Raw genomic sequence first — 6,000 nt, 5'->3', positions numbered from 1 at the left:
TTGATACTAGTGATAAGGTTAACAAGATCTAACTACGGTAACTATACGTAACTCCACTAGCCACCTGAACTAGTCTGCTATTGCCCTGGTCACAGTGCACCCCCAAGAGAGAGAAAGACCCAATGTGGTTGCCTTTTATACCCCTGTTGGTCCGGCCCTCCAGTGATCATGTGGTGCTACTGATTACACATTAACCCCTTGTGTACATGCACATAGAGATCACTACGTGGACAATGTGGGATTTGCTCCCACGGAGAGTGGGGAGAATGTGGGATTTGCTCCCACGGGGAGTGGGGAGAATGTGGGACTCGCTCCCACGGGGAGTGGGGAGAATGTGGGATTCGCTCCCACGGGAGTGGGGAGAATGTGGGATTCGCTCCCAGGGGGAGTGGGGAGAATGTGGGACTCGCTCCCACGGGGAGTCGGGTGAATGTGGGACACGCTCCCACGGGGAGTCGGGAGAATGTGGGACACGCTCCCACGGGGAGTGGGGAGAATGTGGGATTCGCTCCCACGGGAGTGGGGAGAATGTGGGACTCGCTCCCACGGGGAGTGGGGAGAATGTGGGACTCGCTCCCACGGGGAGTGGGGAGAATGTGGGACTCGCTCCCACGGGGAGTGGGGAGAATGTGGGACTCGCTCTCACGGGGAGTGGGGAGAATGTGGGACTCGCTCCCACGGGGAGTGGGGAGAATGTGGGACTCGCTCACATGGGGAGTGGGGGAGAATGTGGGACTCGCTACCACGGGGAGTGGGGAGAATGTGGGACTCGCTCCCACGGGGAGTGGGGCCGAATGTGGGACTCGCTCCCACGGGGAGTGGGGAGAATGTGGGACTCGCTCTCACGGGGAGTGGGGAGAATGTGGGACTCGCTCCCACGAGGAGTGGGGAGAATGTGGGACTCGCTCTGCCTGTACTTCGCCCATTGTGACATACGGATCTGGCATCAGACCATCATTGAAATTCATCTTGTGCCCTTGTCCAAACCAGCTTCAGCTGCTCCACCAATGACCTCCCTTCCATCATAAGGTCAGAAGTGGGGATGTTTGCGGATGACTGCACAATGTTCAGCACCATTCGCGACTCCTCAGATAATGAAGCAGTTCCTGTCCAAATGCAGCAAGACCCGGACAATATCCAGGCTCGGGGCTGACAAGGGGCAAGTTACATTCACCCCACACAAGTGCCAGGCAATGACCATCTCCTACAAGAGAGAATCTTAACCATCGCCCAATGACATTGAATGGCATCACCATCGCTGAATCCCCCACAATCAACACCCTGGGGGTTAGAACATAGAACATTACAGCGCAGTACAGGCCCTTCGGCCTTCGATGTTGCGCCGACCTGTGAAACCACTCTAAAGCCCATCTACACTATTCCCTTATCGTCCATATGTCTATCCAATGACCATTTGAATACCCTTAGTGTTGGCGAGGCCACTATTGTTGCAGGCAGGGCATTCCACTACTCTGAGTAAAGAACCTACCTCTGACATCTGTCCTATATCTATCTCCCCTCAATTTAAAGCTATGTCCCTTCATGCTAGACATCACCATCCGAGGAAAAAGGCTCTCACTGTCCACCCTATCTAATCCTCTGATCATCTTGTATGCCTCAATTAAGTCACCTCTTAACCTTCTTCTCACAAAAACAGCCTCAAGTCCCTCAGCCTTTCCTCATAAGATCTTCCCTCCATACCAGGCAACATTCTGGTAAATCTCCTCTGCACCCGTTCCAATGCTTCCACATCCTTCCTATAATGCGGCAACCAGAATTGCACGCAATACTCCAAATGTGGCCGCACCAGAGTTTTGTACAGCTGCAACATGACCTCATGGCTCCGAATCTCAATCCCTCTACCAATAAAAGCTAACACACCGTACGCCTTCTTAACAACCCTCTCAACCTGGGTGGCAACTTTCAGGGATCTATGTACATGGACACCGAGATCTCTCTGCTCATCCACACTGCCAAGAATCTTACCATTAGCCCAGTACTCTGTTTTCCTGTTATTCCTTCCAAAATGAATCACCTGACACTTTTCTGCATTAAACTCCATTTGCCACCTCTCAGCCCAGCGCTGCAGCTTATCTATGTCCCTCTGTAACTTGTAACATCCTTCCTCACTGTCCACAACACCACCGACTTTAACGTCATCTGCAAATTTACTCACCCATCCTTCTTTTTTTTTTAAATTTAGAGTACCCAATTATTTTTTCCAATTAAGGGGCAATTTAGCGTGGCCAATCCACCTACCCTGCACATCTTTTGGGTTGTGGGGGTTAAACCCACGCAGACACGGGGAGAATGTGCAAACTCCTCACGGACAGTGACCCAGGGCCGGGATTCGAACCCGGGTCCTCAGCGCCATAGGCAGCAATGCTAACCACTGTGCCACCGTGCTGCCCGTCACCCATCCTTCTACACCCTCCTCCAGGTCATTTATAAAAATGACAAACAGCAGTGGCCCCAAAACAGATCCTTGTGGTACACCACTAGTAACTGGACTCCAGTCTGAACACTTCCAATCAACCACCACCTTCTTCCGGCTAGCCAATTTCTGATCCAAACTGCTAAATCACCCTGAATCCCATGTTTTGTAAGGGCCCCGAAGAATCCAGCACGAGTTTTAAGGATACAAAATAATAACGTTTATTTACTATAACAATATATACATAACAGTAGCAGTAACTTCCCTTGCTACCTTCTCCTTCCTCCCGGTTCCTGGACTGGCCAGCTTATTTATAGTAGGAGTTTCTCCGCCCCCCTCATTGGGGAAGTTCATTCTCCCATAGGATTGTGGGATAGTCATTAGTCCCCAGCCAATCATCAGTAGGCAGGTTATAACATCCCTCCCCTCCAAAGTCCAAGGAATCCACCGTAGGCCCTGGCGAAGGAAGGTGTCGAACTCGTTTGGCCGCAGGCCGGACGCCATTTGCATGCGGCGCTGGATCAGGCGGCGTGTAACGAGACGGAGACCGGCGCTTCCGTGATGAACGGCGCGGTTGTACATCCACGGCCTGTGGACCCGAGGATTCCCCCTCTGATTCATCCTGTGTCTCCATCTCGGAGTCAGAGTCTGCTGCCTCCGTCATGTCAGCGTCTCTATCCCCATTCGGTCCCGTAACGACCTGCGCAGGCTTCGAGTGAGGCACCAGTGGAAGATTTGGAGGACTACCTTCCCTTGTTTCTGGTCTTTGCCGCTGTTGAACTGAGCTCCGGGGGCGGGGAATCTTTTGCGGGGATGATCTTCTGGACCGGACGTGGTCTACGTGTTTTCGCTGGAGACGACCCTGGGCTTGCACTTGGTACGATATAGGGCCCGTTTGGCGAAAGATTACACCAGGAACCCATTGGGCACCACCAGCAAAATTCTACACGAATACTGGGTCACCAGGCGCAAACTGCCGAATCGGACGATGCCGAGACAATCCCGGTCCCTGCCGTTCTTGTGTGCGGCGTACTTTTGCGCCAATGTCCGGGAAGACCATACTAAGGCGGGTGCTGGATCCGTGCAGAAGCAATGGGCGGTATTGGCTTATCCTCTGAAGAGTCCCAGCAGGGGCTTATGATCAGTCACGATAGTGAAATGACGGCCGTACACATACTGGTGGAAGCGTTTCACCGCGAAAACCACTGCCAGGCCCTCCTCCTCGATCTGCGCGTACTTTTTCTCCGCTGCAGTCACTGTGCGGGAGGCGAAAGCTATCGGTCGCTCGGCCCCGTTCTCCATCTTGTGGGACAGGACAGCCCCAATACCATACGGGGATGCATCACATGTGACGAGCAAAGGCTTTCCCGGATCATAGTGGGTTAGTAACCCAGACGACGACAATTGTTGCTTTACCCGCCGGAAAGCGGTTTCTTGCGGCTGACCCCAAACCCAGGTGTGATTTTTCTTTAGCAGCAGGTGCAAGGGGGCCAGCGTAGTTGCCAGATTGGGGAGGAACTTCCCGTAATAGTTTACGAGACCGAGAAAAGAACGAAGATGCGAAGTGTCAGTCGGGGTGGGGGCATGTTGAATTGCACGCACCTTCTCTGCGACGGGGTGCAGACCCTCGCGGTCCACCCGATAACCTAGGTAGACTACTACTTTTGCCTGAAATACGCACTTTGTGTGACGTAAACGGACTCCAGCCTCCGAAAGGCGTCTAAGGACAGCCTCCAGATTTTCCAAATGCTCTTGCTCCGACGTCCCTGTAATCAACACGTCATCTAGGTAGACAGCCACACGGGTAAACCTCTCAAAATGCCCTCCATAACACGTTGAAAAATTGCGCAGGCAGAGGATACTCCAAAGGGCAACCGTGTATATTCATACAGGCCCCGGTGTGTGTTAATTGTTACATATGGTCGGGAGGCAGGGTCCAGCTCCAACTGCAGGTAGGCGTGACTCATATCTAATTTTGTGAATGAGAGTCCGCCTGCAAGTTTCGCGTAGAGATCCTCTATGCGAGGCATTGGGTATCGGTCGAGTCGGGAAACTGTATTCACTGTAAGTTTATGGTCGCCACACAAGCGAACTGTGGCATCTGGCTTCATTACTGGTACAATTGGTGTTGCCCAGTCAGCAAAACGGACGGGCCTGATAATACCCAAACTCTCCAAACGAGTGAGCTCCCCTTCTACCTTCTCGAGCAAAGCATAAGGCACTGGGCGCGCCCGGAAATAGCGCAGCGTGGCTCCTGGTTCAACTTGGATACAGGCTACGGCCCCTTTTATTTTCCCCAAACCAGGCTGGAATACCTCTGGGTATCGTCCTAGCACCTCAGTCAACCCTCCAGAAACTGTTTGGAGGGTGTGCTGCCATTGCAACCGCAAATGGCGCAACCAGTCCCGACCCAACAGGCTGGGCCCATGGCCACGCACTACGATAAGTGGGAAACTCCCCTCCTGGCGTCCATAGACAACAGGGGTCATTGTAGTTCCTGCAATGTCCAGTGGTTCCCCCGTGTAGGTGGCCAACCTGGCCTGTGAGTCAGTTAGTGTAAGGGTCTGTATACCCTGCTTGATGCGGTCGAATGTCCTCTGGGCGATCACGGAGACCGCTGCGCCAGTATCCAACTCCATCTCCAGCGGGTGGCCATTGACCCGTACTGTCACCTTAATGGGGGCCACACGGGGAGCTGCCACAGGAGTGGTCGCCGCAGGTTCATCCACATGGAAGGTACGGCCTCTGGGCTGGTCCCAGTTACGGCCCCTGGGCTGGTCCCAGTTTCGGTCGGAACGACGGCGCCTCTGGCGTCCGCGACGGGGTCGGTGCCTACAAGTCTGACACGGACATGGCTCCTCATCCATTGGCTCTGGAGAAGGCTCCCTTCGGGGAGGAATGTCCGATGGCCACTGGCGTCGGTCTGGTAGTTGCCTCGCCCAAGGTACCGCAGGAGTGCGGGGGGACGTTTTTGGGCGGAAAGGGTTGCGCCCCAAGGCATGCACTTCCATTCCCTGTAGCTCCTGTACTCCTCGCTCTGCGCTCTCTCGGGACAAGACTATTTGTATTGCCTGTTGAAAAGTCAATGTTGGCTCCGCTAACAACTTTCTCTGGGTGGCCGCATTGTTAATACCGCAAACCAAACGGTCGCGTAACATTTCTGACAAGGTCTCACCATAGTCACAGTATTCCGCAATCCCGCGTAGCCTGGATCCTACCTGCCAAAGACTTCTCATGTCCCCTCCTGGCTCTTCTTAGCTCTCTCTCTTTAGGTCCTTCCTAGCTAACTTGTAACTCTCGAGCGACCTAAGGTCTTATCTTTACATAAGCCTCCTCCTTCCTCTTGACAAGTGTTTTGACTGCTTTTGTAAACCACGGTTCCCTCGCTCGACCACTTCCTCCCTGCCTGACAGGTACATACTTATCAAGGACACGCAGTAGCTGTTCCTTGAACAAGCTCCACATTTCCATTGTGCCCATCCTCTGCACTTTTCCTCTCCATCCGATGCATCCTAAGTCTTGCCTCATCGCATCATAATTGCCTTTCCCCCAGATATAACACTTGC

The sequence above is a fragment of the Scyliorhinus torazame genome, chromosome 24 (assembly GCF_047496885.1).
Source record: "Scyliorhinus torazame isolate Kashiwa2021f chromosome 24, sScyTor2.1, whole genome shotgun sequence".
In the NCBI taxonomy this organism is placed as follows: Eukaryota; Metazoa; Chordata; class Chondrichthyes; order Carcharhiniformes; family Scyliorhinidae; genus Scyliorhinus; species Scyliorhinus torazame.
Note: the sequence above shows the minus strand (reverse complement) of the source record.